The sequence below is a fragment of the Ovis canadensis genome, chromosome 8 (assembly GCF_042477335.2).
Source record: "Ovis canadensis isolate MfBH-ARS-UI-01 breed Bighorn chromosome 8, ARS-UI_OviCan_v2, whole genome shotgun sequence".
In the NCBI taxonomy this organism is placed as follows: domain Eukaryota; kingdom Metazoa; phylum Chordata; class Mammalia; order Artiodactyla; family Bovidae; genus Ovis; species Ovis canadensis.
This window is the reverse complement of record NC_091252.1, coordinates 67,299,800-67,317,132: the sequence shown is the minus strand read 5'-3', so window position 1 is coordinate 67,317,132 and position 17,333 is coordinate 67,299,800. Positions and strand designations below refer to the sequence as shown.

Genomic DNA, 17,333 nt, shown 5'->3' with positions numbered 1-17,333 from the left:
CTGTGCTTCTTCCAGTCCAGTGTTTCTCATGATGTACTCTGCATAAAAGTTAAATAAGCAGGGTGACAATATACAGCCTTGATGTACTCCTTTTCCTATTTGGAACCAGTCTGTTGTTCTATGTCTAGTTCTATCTGTTGCTTCCTGACCTGCATACAGGTTTTTCAAGAGGCAGGTCAGATGGTCTGGTATTCCCATCTCCTTCAGAATTTTCCACAGTTGATTGTGATCCACACAGTCAAAGGCTTTGGCATAGTCAATAAAGCTCTACTAAAAAACTCACCATATTGCCCTTTTGAAAGCTTTGTGGGTGGATAGTGAAGTTTACTTCCATTATATAGAATGAGTTTTTTTGTTTGTGTTTGTTCATTTTGACAGAGATTAATCTCTTCAGAGCTGCTACTGAAACATATTTTCATTAAGTACCTATAAAGGAAAACTTATTTTTTTTCTCCTAGTTTGTATGAGTGATATCTTGTTCATTTAATTTTCTAATGTTTTATTTGTAATAATTCTTTTTAAAAAAAGACTGCTGTAGGTGAATGTGAACATATAATCCTCATTGACTTAAGAACTGTTTGGTAGGAGAGCAGTGTGGTCTAGTAACAGGGTCAAGATGTAAATATGTATACCTAGATGCAGAGTCTATCTTGGTCCTCACTGGTTAATGTAAATATCTATACTATGGGAAAAACCAACCAGAATTTAATGTGGAAATGTAAGGGAGTAGGGGGATGCTAATGTAAAATTAAGAAAGGTTGGTGTTTTTCAAAGATCTCTGACCTGAATCTTAGAATAATTGTATTTCCCTTTAGTGACTATAAATTTACCTTGCTTCCATATGTATTTGTATTCATATGACAAATGGATGTAGGATTTCACTTTTTGTATCCATCATTGCTCAATTTAGGATGTCAATATAATAATAAAACAAGAATTTATCAGCTTTGTAACAATATGATGGCATCTATAAATCTAGATTGAAACGGGCCTTCCTTTAAATACAGTGTGAATGAATAAGCACATTTTCTTACAAATCAATCCAAATAGTCCTGTTTTCAATATATAAAAATGAAATATATGTGTATTTGAATGGCTTTTCTATATCAAAATATATATACCAGTTTTATCAAGAAAGATGAGTAGATTATATGTTATATGCATGTACCTTTGGTGTTTATTTATAGGGTGGATTAAAATAGCAAGAAATAAAAACAAAGTTGAGGGGTGCAGATTCAAAGCAATGTAAAAATGATACAAAAAACGAGGGAGAGATTTCCTAGCAGTAGTAGAATTGTAAACAGTTATAATCATAGGATTACAGTTGTGCCATTAAAACTGTTCTCTATGTAAAGTGTTCTTCATTTAGTGGGAGAAGAGACAGCAGGAGGATGGCTTTTCCTTTGACCCATGTGGGCTTTCTAGCTGAGGAATGAAGTGACTTGGATCCACGCTGGGCTTTTCTACTGAGCATGCCCTTCTCCAGCGGGGTCGGCCTGGGTGGGGCTCGTCTTGCTCATTAAGCAGTTGGAAGCTGGATTTCCATCCTCTTTCCACAGCCTTCTAATGACAGGGAACAGCAGACAGCGGGCTCCATGTACTTCTGTAAAACTGCGTATGTATTTCGAGGTGGGGAGTGTTAGGGAATTTCTGTTGTAGCAGTTAGCTTTGGGGGGTAGATACTCGTTTTTGCTTTTGAAAAAAGTTTGCCTTTTGGACTGTCAGTATCTAGGAGACTGAAAATTTGGACAGTACTCATGTACAGAGAGTACAGAGTAGATGGAATCTGATTATGTACACTATCTGGCAAGGGAATATGTTCAGTTATATTTGAACCAAGCCCTGTGAAAAATGTGTATGTATTTTTAGACTATTTGTTTGCATTTTCTAAGGCAAATGTTGAGGTTCATCAAGTTATCTTTACCATAATTGCCTTTTTAGGTTTGACCTATGAGAATAGTGAAGCCAGCTGGTTTCAGATATTTCTTCTACTGTTTCACAATTGATTTATTCAGTGGTACTATATACTGTACAAAAATGAATCATGCCTAAGGCACAATGAGGACTATGTAAGGTTAATAGCATACAGTTATTTTTTAGCATGTTAAAAGATGATAGATTTCAATTAGCATGAAAATGAAACATTAACTCCTTTGATTAAAGAACATTACAGCTAGCAGAGGTTTGAATTTGCTTTTTACTTTTGACATCTACAGATGAATGGTCATTAAGAGCTATCAAGAATTATATATTGTTTTAATGCTGTCACGGCCTAAGTAAATGTTAATTGAATAATAGATGTCAACTTCTTTTACTGAATATTTAATATGTTGTCACATTGAAGAAATGTGAAAACCCACCATGTTGCCCAAATTCAAACCTCCAAATTCAGAAAGTCTTCTTCATGCTTCTTCTTGATATAATTTACCTGCCTAACAACCTTCCTTCGAAAAGAAACTTGTCACGTTGCTTCTTTCTAACAAAATGAAAAGCAGTACCATTGTGATGACCAGATTACATAATGTAAGTTCCTTCTTTACTGTTGACATTGCCCAGAATGTTCTTAGACCCTTGAGGAAATTACTGAGTGTTTGAGGGGGTGGTGGTGGTGGTGCATATATACTTGTGAAGTTTAAGCTTTCTGTTTTTAGGTTTAGCAAAGAATTGTCTCTTCAAACTATTGACACCTCAGGTGAGGAAATAAATGTCTATGAAATTGATGCTGATGACCTGGACAGTCATTCATAGGACCCCCACCTTCCCTATAGACTGTCTCTTTTGGAGTGTTCTAGTACAAGTTGTATGATATATTGATGACCTGTTGTTTAACATCATAGCTGGATCACAAAGAAAGTTGGAAAGGGAAATTTTAAACTTTGAAATTTTGTTGCCTTAAAATTTTTGATGGGTTCCAAGGGTTGGAATACCTAGCATATTCTCCAGTAGATTCCTCTCCCAAATCATGTTTACAGATGTTGCATTTTGAGAATCTTACCTCCAAAGAAACAAATATATTTAGCCAAAGTGAAAGTTTAACCCTAGCCAGCATGACCTAAAAAGTAGTTGTTTAAAACTTTGACTAAGTAGTTTTGAATGTACTAATGCTCAGAGTAGAACTACTTGGGGAAAAGAAAAAGTTTCTAAGCATTCCAGATGGCATGTCTGTAATTCCATTGTAATTACAGCTTTTCCCGCCTGGGGCAAGTTGCTTTTATCACGCTTTGGAGGGTCCATACACTAACGGTCTACAGCACCTTCAGCCAACCAACTGGAGGACTGGCCTTCACATTGGGATCTGCTTACCTAAGCTAGAAAAATCATTCCGTTTATAGTCTCATATTTTAAGAATACATGCTATGCGTTGACGTAACTCTTTGGCAGTGCTGTAAATATTTTAAAATGATAGAGGAGCTAACGACCAAAACTGAAAAAGTGAATTCCGTTTTTTGACAAGGTTTAGGTATTTATGCCTGTCAACTACAGCGTTCCAAAGCTTATGGAGAAGAGGATTTGAAAGTGCGAGATCAGTGTAGGCTCCAGCCTGGTGGCCTTGTCATAGTGTGGGGAGCTGATTGAGTCTGACAGGCTTTTGTCTTATGACCTATTAAAATGCAGCGTCTGCAGCCTGTGCATTTATCCTGTGCAGCTAACCTTGGTGGATTTGTTGTTAGCTTATTTGGGAAAAGCCTCCTGAACCACTGTTATTTTTTAGCTAAAGAATTTAGAGTTTACTTCACACAGAAATAATGTTAGACTGGTTGTAGATGACTGCTTGATACCAGGTGAGTTTTATGTTGGGGCTGGGTAAGGATCCCTCGCAGAAGGTGGTTGTGGGATGACTCAGAAGTGTATTCCCTGATATCTCTTATGACAAGATGAGAATTTTGGTGGTGTTTTTTGCTGTTGGGAGCCTAGTTATGACATCACTGGAGGAAACTGCAAGTAGGTATATTTTTCTTCTCTATAGAACGTTCTGTTTAATGATGGTGGTCCAAAGCAATGTTCCCCGAACGCTAGGAACATCACAAAAGACCGTTATCAATAAACTACCGGCTGCCTACCAGTGCACTGTGAACATGCAGTTACTTATTTGCGCAACAGTACCCCCTTCATGGAAACACAGGAGCAGATGCGGGCTGGGGAAGCGGTGCGGACAGGAAACACGACATCCTCATGCTGCTCAAGCCAATTTTATTCCTGCCTTTCCCTCTAAATGAAGAAGAAGCTGCAGACCAAGATTGGAGATGTTTGTGTGTGACCAGCTTAGGAATTTAATAAGAATCTTCCCATGCTGTTTTACTGTCCTTTGAAAACATTTCCTCAACTTTCAGAGAAATTATTTCCAAGTTCTCTGTTCCAACTCCTCCAGCAGAGAATAAGGAATACTAATTTTTTTTTTTTTTGCCTACCTGTGTAGGCACCAATATTTTTGTTAGCAAAAGACAGATTTTTGTTTTAGCTTCACTCTGAGAAGGATAAAAAGTTGGCAAGGTTTCCTAAGGAACTCTAGGGGCTATTACTATTTTTATGAAATGAATACTTGAAGTACTTCTTAAAAGATGTCTGTCTGGCTGCTCTAGAAGCTTAGGTGTTTGAGCTTTTCCTGCTTTCAAGAACAGGCTATGCAGGGTAAGATGAGGGTTTGTAAAGTATGCTGAATCAGAGGCTAGGAAAAATCATTCTTTTTGAGAATGTAGAGATAATCTTAAAGGTCATATGCTAAGAAATCAATTTTATTTTAGGCTGTCTTAATGCTACTGCTGAACTGGAATAGATTGGAAGGCTTTTGCACCCAGACTGTTCATGTGTGAGGTCAGAGCTATGTGACAGGTCAAGGTGACATCCTCACTTGTGGCAGTGTGGCATTCAGGTTGTCTCCAAGAAAGCCGACCAATTGTGCTGGGTTCACTTAATGCATAAGATATTTTAATGTTAAGTATTGTCCTCCTAAAAAAGTATTTAAGTCTTCAGTTTGCAAACGTCCACTCAGTGATGTCTTTGTCTCCATATCCGCATCTCTGCACCTCATCTACTCAATCGTCAGCCATTCCCCATAATCACTGCTGTTTTCATTATGTTTATATAGGCAGATATGTGCACGTGGATTCACATATTTACACCTCCCACACACATTACTTTGAGCACATAAGGTGCAGCATGTCTCATGTGCTATCCCAATCTTGCTTTTTGGACTTGTGTAACTGGGAGATACTTCTGTAATGGGGGGAACCTTCCTCTCTTTCTTTATAGCTGCATAGTATGCTGTTGTATGAAGGTCGCATAGTGTCACCTATTGGTGGACGTCGATCTGTTGCTGTTACAAGCAGTGTTATAGGGAAGCATCAGTGCATAAGTGTTGTACATATTCAGATGTATCTGTAGGATCCATCTCCACAAGCAGAGTAACTGGTTTAGAATGTGTACACATTTGGAACTTTGATAGCTGTTGGCAAACTGACTCCCATTGGATCTGTCCCAATTTACTCTTTTACTGGCAATTATCTGAGAATGGCCTCTGTTCCCATAATCTTGCTCAGTGATTACATGATTAAGCTTTTGGATTTTTCCATGCTAAAATTTTAGCCTGTATTTATTTTACTATGAGTGTGGTAAGCATCTTTTCACGGGTTCATACATTTCATGGGTCCTTTGTATTTCTTTTTTTCCTCTTAACTCTTTGCTCATCCTTCAGTCACTATTTTCCCTATTGGACGGTTGGTCAGCCTAGCTGACAATTTATTTTGGAAGTTTTTTCTTAAACTTTTTATTTTGTGTTGGGTATAGGCTGTTAACAGTGTTGTGATAGATTCAGATGAAGAGCGAAGGGACTCAGCCATAAATATACCTGTGTCCAATCTCCCTTAAACTCCCTGTTTTGGAGTTTTGATGTTGAAGAAATTTATAACCAGGGCTATTTTATTAGGCTTTGTATTCAAATTACTTAAATTTTGCTAGAGAGCAAATATGTTTCTAGCAAATACAATTGAGAATGAGAATTAAGCGCTCTTTAAAAAGCATGATACCTGTTTGTGTTTTATGAGTCTTTAACCAAGATTTCCCATGTGTGACTTCCTGAAGAGATGACAGCGGTGGTTGTAAAGAAAACCATGGTCAGCTTTTCAAACTGGTTGTGATTTCTGAATTTAAATTACCAAAAGTTCTGAATTAATGGCGAGTGGTTTAAATATGTATTGCTAATATCGCTACTTCTGTGCCCCACGAGGCTGAGAAGAGGCTTCTTTCATCTGTGTTACTGATGTCTGGTCCATAGATTATGACAGTCCTCAGAAAACATTTGTTCGAGAGAAGGGGCTAAGATGCTGATGTAACCCACATCCTGAAAGTGGGTAAAACTTACCAGGGGCTCTGTTAAAACATGTTGCTTTGGATTGTAAACCACCAAATGGTAGTAATAGTTTATGGATCTTTGTTTTTCAACAAGTGATGAACTTTAAGGAATTGTGCTAGATGCTGGTTACACTGCAGAGAAGTTGTTTGAGATTGCTGGCAGGATTGCCTGAAGTCTTTGGAACCGGATGGCCTGGGTTTGGATCCTGCCTCTTCCATTTACTTACTGGTTGTGTGGCTCTGCTCATGCCGTGGATCCTCATTTACCTTCTTGATCCTTGTTTACCTTCTTCATCTGCAGCATGGAAGTCATTTTAGTTTCTCCCACAACGGTTGTGAGTATTAAAGGAATTGCTTCATGTAAAATCTCTAGAAGAGTGCTCAGCCAATAGCTGATATTATCATTATTTATTGTTATTTCTGTTCTTACTATTAATATCCTTAGTGAAGATACAGATATTGTCCCTTCTTTTTTAGAATCCTTCTATGATGACCGTGACCTAGCATTTATTATGAATTTATTTTGTGCCAGGCACTTTATGTATACATCTAATTTAACCCTTGAAAGTGAAAGTGAAGTTGCTTAGTCATGTCTGACTCTTTGTGACCCCATGGACTGTAGCCTACCAGGTTCCACCGTCCATGAGATTTTCCAGGCAAGAATACTGGAGTGGGTTGCCATTTCCTTCTCCAGGAGATCTTCCCAACCCAGGGATTGAAGCCGGGTGTCCTGCATTGTAGGCAGACGCTAGGGAAGTCTAACTTTAACCCTTAGAGTCACCCAGTGGGTATGGATAAATATCTCTGTTTTGCTGATGAGGAAACTGAGACTCAGTGAGTCTCAATAACTTGTCCGTGGTTCCGTGGCTAGTATGAGACAAGAGCTGAAATCCTAACCCTGGTCTCTCAGTTCCTAGACTTGATCTTCAAACCATCATGTTATTTTATCCAAAGATTATAGTTGGTTTCGCACACAAAGAGTGTAGCTCCAGCTCTGGCCTTAACAAAAATTCAGGGCTCCATCTGAGAGAAGGAATTGAAGCAAACATAGTTCATTGATAATTCTGACCCCACAACTCAGTGTTCGTAATTGATTAACGAGGAGCCAACAGCGTTCTGAATGTCTCTATCGCCTTGATGAGGGTGTGAGGCTGGAGCGCCCCAAACGACAAGGTTTATGTGCATTTTGATTATGAGAATGATGGTATGTAGCTTTGGGATCCTTAATGATTTATGCACAGCCTCTGGTATACTGAGCTCCAGGAAAGGGCAGCTGTTCCTAGGATGACCCTAGTTGCCTGCGGAAAAGACTTTGCCTTGCTCAGATTTCTTTCTTGACTTGATTCTTAATGAGAACAGCAGAGACTTGCTTTTAAGAAATCAGATTCTTAGCACTTATCTTAGGTGTTTTGGGGCTTGGACATTGTGGAGAATAATGCCTTGATTTTTACATACCCTCCTCTCCAGTGTATGAATAACGGGAATCATGCTTTGAACTCTAAGATAGATTGTTTCATTTTTATTTAAAGTTGATAGAATGACGAATTAATGGCTTATCTCTCTAATATTAACTCCAATGTGCTCTGCTTTGCTTAACTGCTCAGTCATGTCTGACTTTTTATGACCCTTGGACTGTAACTTGCCAGGCTCCTCTGTTCATGGGGATTCTCCAGGCAAGAATACTGGCATGGGTTGCCATGTCCTCCTCCAGGGATCTTCCCAACCCAGGGATCAAATCCAGGTCTCCTGCATTGCAGGCAGATTCTTTACCATCTGAGCCACCAGGGACGCCCAAGAATACTGGAGTGGGTAGCCTATCCCTTCTCCAGGGGATCTTCCTGACCTAGGAATCGAACTGGGGTCTCCTGCATTGCAGGCAGATTCTTTACCAGCTGAGCTACCAGGGAAGACCATTAACTCTAATACTAGGTTTTAAAAAATTGAACGTGTGGAAAAAGTGGAACATTTGGACAACCATGGCTTTTAGGCAGGAGGGCTCTAAAACCCAGTGGGGAGTATTAATTGTCTGAGCTGGTACTATATGTATTCCTAGTTTCTTAGGGCTTAGTTTCTCTTGCCTCAGAATATGCAGAGACTAATAGTGACTCCAATGCTTTAATTGTTTAAACCATAGGGGGCAGTATGTTATCTCACGTAATGGGAAGCTCGAATACAGAGCCTGGTCTCTGGTAGCATGCATAGTAGGCTGGTCCTCTTCTCTGTAACTTTTGCAGTGCCTTCTGCTATACGTCAGTTTGTCTCCAGGCCTTTCTCCCTCATGGATTATTCAAGATGGTAACAGCATTTCTGGGAATCACATACACAATGTTTAGAGGCAGGAGAGGGGCCTTCTCCTCTTGTGGCTCTTTCTAGAAAGAAGCGTCCTTCCCCAGGAGCCCACCAACAGACTTTTACATGTTTTCCTGGCAAGGGGATGGGGAACTACCATGATTACCCTACACCAGAATGCCATTACCCTGTGGCCTGACCTGGAGCCACCCTTTACTGGCATGCATGTGGAAAAGAGAGAAAAGCTGAACAAAATTTGAGTTCTGTTAAAAAGTAGTGGAAAGGCTGGAGGAAATTCATGCTCTGAATGTAATCCGATCCTGCCTAGACTTGAGTTAGCAAAGGGCTACAGTTCATATCTTTTGTATATGTGGGTTTAATTTAAACCAGATGTTTACTTATATCTTTATAGGAATAGTTCTGTCGCTCTTATAGGCCCTTTATCCCTTTAAAAGAAACCAAACAAACGATGTAATGTGTTATTAAGGTAACTAGGGTGGGCAGCATTGAATTATTTAAAAAATAACTGTTGTTTACCCTCACTGCATAGATAATTTAACAAATAGTCCCTTTGAAATATAGTTGTATGTATTTGGATATGGGATATAGTATTTTCTAGACCTTTTGACACTGAAGAAAAATAAACCTACAAAGGAGAGGAATTACTTTCAGTCAGCCCTCAGCCTGCCTGTTTTTGTTATTCCTTCTCCCTCTCCAGATATTTTTCTTCTTTCCTCCCTTTCTTCCTCCTCATCTTCCCTCCTCCCCTTAAAAAAAATGTTGACAATTGTTTGAGAAGCATCGCTCTTATTACTTCCTAAGCAGAGTTAGGTAACTGCTTAGTCATTCATTTTTGGAGGTTGCTGTTTTGTTTTTCTCACATTCCATGCATTAAAGGAAGGTAGTAGGTGTATTAAAAGACCTTTCCTTGGGATCCAGGCCGTTTGGGGAGAAGAACATAAGAAAGTGATTGTGTGTATCAGAAAGTGGCTCCCCATATCCTCTGCCCAGGCACAATGATGGATTAAAAACAGGATTTGTCACACTGGAAAGTGACCAAATTGGAACTGTGTACACGTTGCCAATATTTTTAAAGTTTAATTGTCTTTCTTGCACAGTTTTGTTTCTGTCTCAAAGGAAAACCTCTTTCCATACCTGTACCCCCATTTTTAAGTTTAGAAATGGATGTTCCCCATTCTGTAAATCTCGAATTCCCTAGCGAATGGGATAACGCTAGAAATCAAAGACCTCCTGTTGATTGTGATCTCAGCCGAGGATGGGAGCTGCTCAGTGGGCAGCAGCTCCTGCCCTCTTCCTCCTGGACAGGGATTTTATTAATAGTGAGGGCTCTTAGAGTAGCGCTGGTTTTAAGGAAACATCTGGACCCAATAATGAACATGAAGTTCTGCTTGAAGTTCTTTGTAGGAGTGTTCTGATTGTGTATCTTCTTGCTTGGCTTTGCTTACTGTTGTCCTCTGTTTATGGGCTGGTGTTTTGCTAATGGTGTTAGCATAATATTACAGGGCAGATAGTTTAGGCTAGAGGTAGTGACAACACCTTGGAGCCTGCCTCCTCTTTTAAACATCAGAAAAAAGAGTAGTTTCATGTAACACAGCTCTTTACCAAACCTGTGCTGCTCCTCTGTTGATGATAGTTTTCTGCTTGGTTCTGTGTTAAATGATGTGTGCTTTTTCTCATGGAGCTATTACAATAATGAATGCTTTTATCAACCCAGATGGAGCTTGCCAACATGGTAATTGTGTCAAAAGCTCATGCCTGTCTAATGGGCTGACTGTTCACAGCAGTGTTCTCTTTGGTTGCTGATAAGTAGGGTGGTCTTTACTTAGTATGTTATGTAACTATATTAATGATGGATTTTAGGTATGTGTAATTAAAGCTTAGTGGAATGAGCATTGCTTGAGTTTGAGTGCTTTCTGGTTTTGGCTTTGCCCACCTGGCTTTGTAATCTCAGGCAGAGTCTCAGGCTCAGCTTAGTCTTGCTGAGCCTCAGTTTCCTTGTTGATAAGATAAAATGAAGACAACACTCATTCAGTAAATATTTATCTGATGTCCCTTCTGTGCCAGTCTAGATGCTGGGAACATAGCAGTGAAATAAAAGAAAGATCCCAAGATTCAACCCTCAGGGGGCTTTCATTTTAGTGGAGGAGTTTCCATTTTCGTGGGCAGTGGTATTTAAAGACTTATGCACATTTGGAACTCTGAGTGGTACAGGCATGATAATTATGGTGAATGGATGTGCTATAATCATGTTTTCTTGATGGTGGTAATTTGTTCAAGAAACTGTTTTATCAACAAAGAAGGTAGTGTTTAGGTTTGATCTAAACACGATCTCTTGAAACTATTTTAAGAAGGTACTTATTTACATAAATTATATCCACCCTTATTGTTGAATATTTACAATCCAATTAGCCATTTCCATTGTAATTTGTGTTGTAATTTCCCTTTGATGGGCAACACTGCTCGGCTTTGAAATTCTTGAAACAAGTCTAGCGAGTACATTGTGCTTGAAGAGGACTGCTCTGTGAGGCTCAGTGTTGCAGTGTGGCTTATCTGTGCTCTTTGTATCTGTGGTAGCACCTTGTCTTTGGTTTTGATCCATCAGCTCAATGGTGGCTGCATGGCCAGGTAGTAGCCTTCAGATATGGTTTTCTTTGTGGTGAGAATGCCTCTGTACATTTCTTATTTGCGGGAGGGGAGGGCTTCGCATGTGGTGTAGTGGTAAAGAAGCTGAATCTGCCTACCGACACACAGGATGCAGGTTCAGTTCCTTGATTGGGAAGATCTCCTGGAGAAAGAGATGGCAATCCACTCCAGAGTTCTTGCCTGGAAAATCCTACTGACAGAGGAGCCTGGTGGGCTATATTCCATGGGGCTGCAAAGAGACAGACTCAACACAGCACACAAACATGTACGCTGGGCTAATTATAGCAAATCACAGAATAGATTCATGTTATTCTGTAGTCGTTTTGATAGACTGATGTGAATCTTCTTTTGAGGACTAAGGCATTGGCTCTGGTTGATTCAATCTTTGATATACAATGGAGGTGTGACTGCATAACAAAATATAGGTGTACACAGCTGTGTGGTCCTCCATTCATTGGCCTTAGACAAGTCACTTAGCAAGTAACTTAACAAGTCACTTTTCCACTTATTACTGTACAGTGGGGCTAATACCTACCCTGTGGGATGTTGTGAGAAGCAGAAATCATATATGTGATGTCTGACCCGGTAAGCAGTGATAGATTTTATGATTAAAATGCAAATATTAATACTTTTAAATATAAAGAAAATATAAAGAAAGCTGAGTGCCAAAGAGTTGATGTTTTTGAACTGTGGTGTTGGAGAAGACTCGTGAGAGTCCCTTGGACTGCAAGGAGGTCCAACCAGTCCATCCTAAAGGAAATCAGTCCTGAATATTCATTGGAAGGACTGATGCTGAAGCTGAAACTCCAATACTTTGGCCACCTGATGCAAAGAACTGACTCATTGGGAAAGACCCTGATGCTGGGAAAGATTGAGGGCAGGAGGAGAAGGGGACGACAGAGGGTGAGATGGTTGGATGGCATCACTGACTTGATAGACATGAGTTTGAGCAAGGCTTGGGAGTTGGTGTTGGACAGGGAAGCCTGGCGGGCGTACTGCGGTCCATGGGGTTGCAAAGAGTCGGACACAACAGAGTAACTGAACTGAACACTTTTAATGTAATAGTGGAAACTTCAGTTTTATATTTCATTGCCTCTGAAATATTTTGACCCAAATCAGCTTTCGTTGATCAGTCTCCAGATTGTTTCTCACAGCTAAAGTAGTTCGAGAAGTGCCAATTATCTTGGTTGGCTTAGAAAAGTATGAGGCATTTTTGTTTTAATTTTTACCAGGGCATTGATTTGTCTCTTCAAATGTAATGAGAGAATATTGCCAAAAGTCAGCTTTGCTCATTTCATGATCAGTGTAAATAGTATTTTCCACTTAATTGGTACCTGGAAAATGGTACCTTAAAGAAGGAAAAAAGATTTTCTGTGCAATGTGGAGCTAGTTCAAGTACTCATAAGAGTCTTACTGGAAGACATGATTTTGAACTTCGTGCATGTAAAAACAAGGTGTAAGATTGGACATATGTTTATTTATTTATTTATTTATTTTGCCGGGGGGGGGGGGGTGGCTCGTCCGGGATGGACGTATATTTAATATAGTTACCTAACTATTCCCTCTTCTGTAGCATTGCCCTCAAGGACATTACTGTGCTCTAATCTTGTTTTACCGTGTGTTTCTTCTCACCTTTGTGCCTCTACCTGTCCCTTAAATATCGGTGGTTAGAAGGTTCTCTTCAGAGCCCTCGAAGCTCAAACTATACCTTTTCCCTCAGTGATGTCACTGTTACTTGTGCTTTCAGTTATCTCTCATGTGATGACAGCTTCCAAATCTGTATCTCTAGTGTGTATGTGGTCTCCCTGTAAGACTTGTGTGTCAAGTGGCCAGCTGAACACCTCCACAGACTTCTTAGTCACAATAAGCTAAAAATCAAGTCTGTGTCGACCAGACCTTCTTTTCCTTGTGTTCCCTATTTCCATGAATGGTTCTAACAGCATCTCAGTCTCTCATGAGCTAGAACTTTTCCTGGACTCTTTCTTCTCATTGACTTGCTGGTTTCAGATAGATGACACGTCATGTTCCATCTTTGTCTTGACCATCAGATTCATTTCTTATCCTATACCCAATTGCTTCTGCCATAGTGTAGACTATTGTCTTCTCATGCTTAGATTATAGTATCAGCCTCCTAGATACCCTTCTATTTCATTCTTTTCTCTCATCCTGTATTTCATCCTCTCATCTCATTCTTTTCTCTCATTTTATCCAAATATGAATTTGATTACTTTACTCCTCTACTTGAAACTCTTATATGACTTCTCATTGCTTTTAAATCAGCCTCCAGACCTTTCTTAGCATGACACACAAAACCTTTTGTGTTCTGGCTTCAGCCTGTTTCTCCTACTTCATCATCACCAATTCGCCTTCCTCCTTCCACTCACAAGCCCCCACTTCACTTGTACAGTGTGTTATTGTTCAGTACTTTTAAGTTTCCTGTGGGAGGAGTATTCTCATATTTCTACACACTTGCCTATGTCTGTCACATGTTTCCCATTTTGACCCATTATTTTAAAGCAACTCAAATGTTGACTTTTGCAGAAAGATTTGTCTGATAACTCTCTCTTCCTAATCCTGGTTAAGTGTTCATCCTGTGCTCTTTGAGCAGCATGCTTTTGACTTACCCACTGTCCTTGAAGGTAGTCTTCATTCATGTGCTTAGTACTTGGCGCATTGTGGTGGTTGTTGGTGGTGTAGTCGCTATATTGTGTCTGACTCTTGCAACACTGTGGGCTGTAGCCCGCCAGGCTCCTCTGCCCATGGGATTTTCCAGGCAAGAATACTGGAGTTGGTTGCCATTTCCTTCTGCAGGGTATCTTCCCCTCCCAGGGACTGAACTTGCATCTCCTGCATTGTAGGTGTTCTCCTGCATAGCAGGTGGATTCTTTACCATTGAGCCACCAGGGAAGCCCTATGCCCATGAAATATAGGCTGACTAAGTGAATGTTTTTATGCCTACCTATTAGAAGTATATGACAATTTAAAAGTTATTTTTAAATTGAGATATCACCCCTTTAAAGTTTACAGTTCAGTGGTTTTGAGTATATTCACAAGGTTGTTCAACTATCACGTCGAATTCCAAAATATTTTCATTACCCCAAAAAGAAACCCTGTGCCTATTAACAGTTGCTCCCCATTCTCCACTCCTTTTAGCCCTTTGCAACCACTAGTTTACTCCTCGTCTCGAGTATTTGTCTATTCTGGAAATTATATACAAATGGCTGTTTTACAATCTGGCTTCTTTCACTTACCATGATGATTTTAAGGTTCTTATGGAAGCATGTATCAGTACTTCATTCCTTTTCAAAACTGCTTCAATTCTGTTGTATAGATGGACCACATTTTGTTTATCCATCTGGTAGTTGGTGGGCATTTGGGTTGTTTCCATTTTTTTGATGGTTATGAATTATGCTGTTAGAAAAGTTCATTACAAGTTTTGGGGTAAACATATATTTTCTTTTCTTTTGTGTGTATACCCAGGAGTAGGATCGCTGAGTCATACAGTAACTTCATGTTTACTTTTTTGAGGAATTGCCAAACTGATTTCCAAGTGGCTGTACCATTTTACATTCTTTCCAGCAATGTTGAGGGTTCCAATTTTCCAACAACCTTACCAGTATGTGTTATTGTCTTTGATTATAGCCGTACTAGTGGATGTAAAGTGGTATTTCATAGTGGTTTTGATTTGCTTTTCTCTAATGACTAATAATGTTCAGAATCATTTCAAGTACTTATTGGTCATTTTTTCTTTGGAGGAATTCTACTCAAAGCCTTTGCCCATTAAAAAATAATTCTTTTTTGTTCTCTACTGTTGAGTTGTAAGAGTTCTTTGTTCAATTCAGTTCAGTTGCTCAGTTGTGTCCGACTCTTTGTGACCCTATGAACTGTAGCACGCCAGGCCTCCCTGTCCATCGCCAACTCCTGGAGTCCACCCAAACCCATGTCCATTGAATCGATGATGCCATCCAACCATCTTATCCTCTGTCGTCCCCTTCTCCTCCTGCCCTCAATCTTTCCCAGCATCGGGGTCTTTTCAAATGAGTCAGCTCTTTGCATCAGGTGGCCAAAGTATTGGAGTTTCAGCTTCAACATCAGTCCTTCCAATGAACACTCAGGACTGATCTCCCTTAGCATGGACTAGTTGGATCTCCTTGCAGTCTAAGGGACTCTCAAGAGTCTTCTCCGACACCACAGTTCAAAAGTGTCAATTCTTCAGGGCTCAGCTTTCTTTATAGTCCAACTCTCACATCCATACATGACCACTGGAAAAACCATAGCCTTGACTAGACAGACCTTTGTTGGCAAAGTAATGTCTCTGCTTTTTAATATGCTGTCTAGATTGGTCATACCTTTCCTTCCAAGGAGTATGCGTCTTTTAATTTCATGGCTGCAGTCATGATCTGCAGTGATTTTGGAGCCCAGAAAAATAAAGTCTAACAGTGTTTGCACTGTTTCCCCATCCATTTGCCATGAAATGATGGGACCGGATGTCATGATCTTCGTTTTCTGAATGTTGAGCTTTAAGCCAACTTTTTCACTCTCCTCTTTCACTTTCATCAAGAGGCTCTTTAGTTCCTCTTCACTTTCTGCCATAAAGGTGGTGTCATCTGCGTATCTAAGGTTATTGATATTTCTCCTGGCAATCTTGATTCCAGCTTGTGCTTCTTCCAGTCCAGCATTTCTTATGATGTACTCTGCATATCAGTTAAATAAGCAGGGTGACAATATGCAGCCTTGACGTACTCCTTTTCCTGTTTGTATATTTTGTATACAAATATTTTGCATATAAAAAAGTTCTTTGTTTATTTTGGATATTGGACTCCTCAGATATATAATTTGCAATAGAGGTGAATAATTAAAAAAACAAGTATAGTACTGGTACTTACTACAACATGGATGAACCTTAAAACCTTATGCTAAGTGAAAATGCAACATAGTGTATGATTCCATTTATTTGAAATGTCAAATAGGCAAATCTGTACAAAGTGAGAGTAGTTTAGTGATCTCCATGGGCTGCAGGAAGAGGAGGTTGGAGAGTAACTATTAATGACACAGGGCTTCTTTTTGGGATGATGAAAATGTTCTAGGATTAGAGAGCGGCGATGATTGTACAATGTTTTGAATATACTTAGAATCATTAACTGTATAGTTTAAAAGGGTGAATTTTATGGTATGTGAATTATACTTCAATAAATCTTAAAAAAATAAAAATCCACTGTACTTTGTTTTTTGAACTTTTCAAGTTTGTACCACTTTTGAAGATAGCTGTGAAATTTTCCATTGGTTAGGGTGCCAGGCCTTTGAGTGCTGTCATCATTGGCAAGCAAGGAGAGTGTGCTGTGTCTGCTGTCCCTGCCTAATTGTTTTATTTAAAAAATGTTTTTATTGAAGCATAGTTGATGTACAGTATTACGTAAGTTATAGGTGTACAACATAGTGATTCACTGTTTTTAAAGTTTATACTCCATTAACAGTTATTATAAAATACTGGCTATATTCCCTATGTTGTATAATGTATCTTTGTAGCTTATTTATTTTGTACTCTGCAGTTTGTACTTCTTAATCCCTTACCCCTATTCTGCCCGTTCCCCCTTCACACTCACCACTGGTAACCACTAATTTGTTCTCTGTATCTGTGAATCTGTTTCTATTTTGTTATATTCACCCATGTATTTTTTAGATTCTGCATGTGAGTGATATCGTACATTATTTATCTTTCTCTGTCTGACTTATTTCATTTAGCTTAGTACCCTCCAGATGCAAATGGAAAAACTTCATTCTTTTTTATGCCTGAGTATTCTATGGGCTATATACACTGCATCTTTATCCATCCTTCTATTGATGGGTATGGAGTTTGCTTCCATGACTTGGTAATTGTAAATAATGCTGCTATGAACGTTGGGGTGTGTATATCTTTTCAAATTAGTGTGTGTGTGTGTGTGTGTGTGTGTTTCTGATATATACCCAGAAGTGACATTGCTGGATCACACAGTAGTTCTTTCAGAGTTTTGAGAAACCTCTCTACTGTTTTC

At 39.3% G+C, this 17,333-nt stretch overlaps 1 protein-coding gene across 24 annotated transcripts in view; it reads left to right on the top strand.

Moving 5' to 3' along the window:
* EPB41L2 (erythrocyte membrane protein band 4.1 like 2) overlaps nt 1–17,333 on the top strand; it is a 210,822-nt gene that overhangs the window by 86,552 nt on the left and 106,937 nt on the right. The window contains exon 1 of one of the 24 annotated variants that reach the window (XM_069598421.1): nt 1,524–1,615. The exons of 22 other annotated variants lie outside the window; for them this stretch is intronic. The gene's annotated coding sequence lies outside the window, so the exon portion shown is untranslated. Of the gene's footprint in view, nt 1–1,523; nt 1,616–17,333 lie in introns of those variants that run through there. One more of the 24 variants, XM_069598408.1, reaches the window with a different exon arrangement.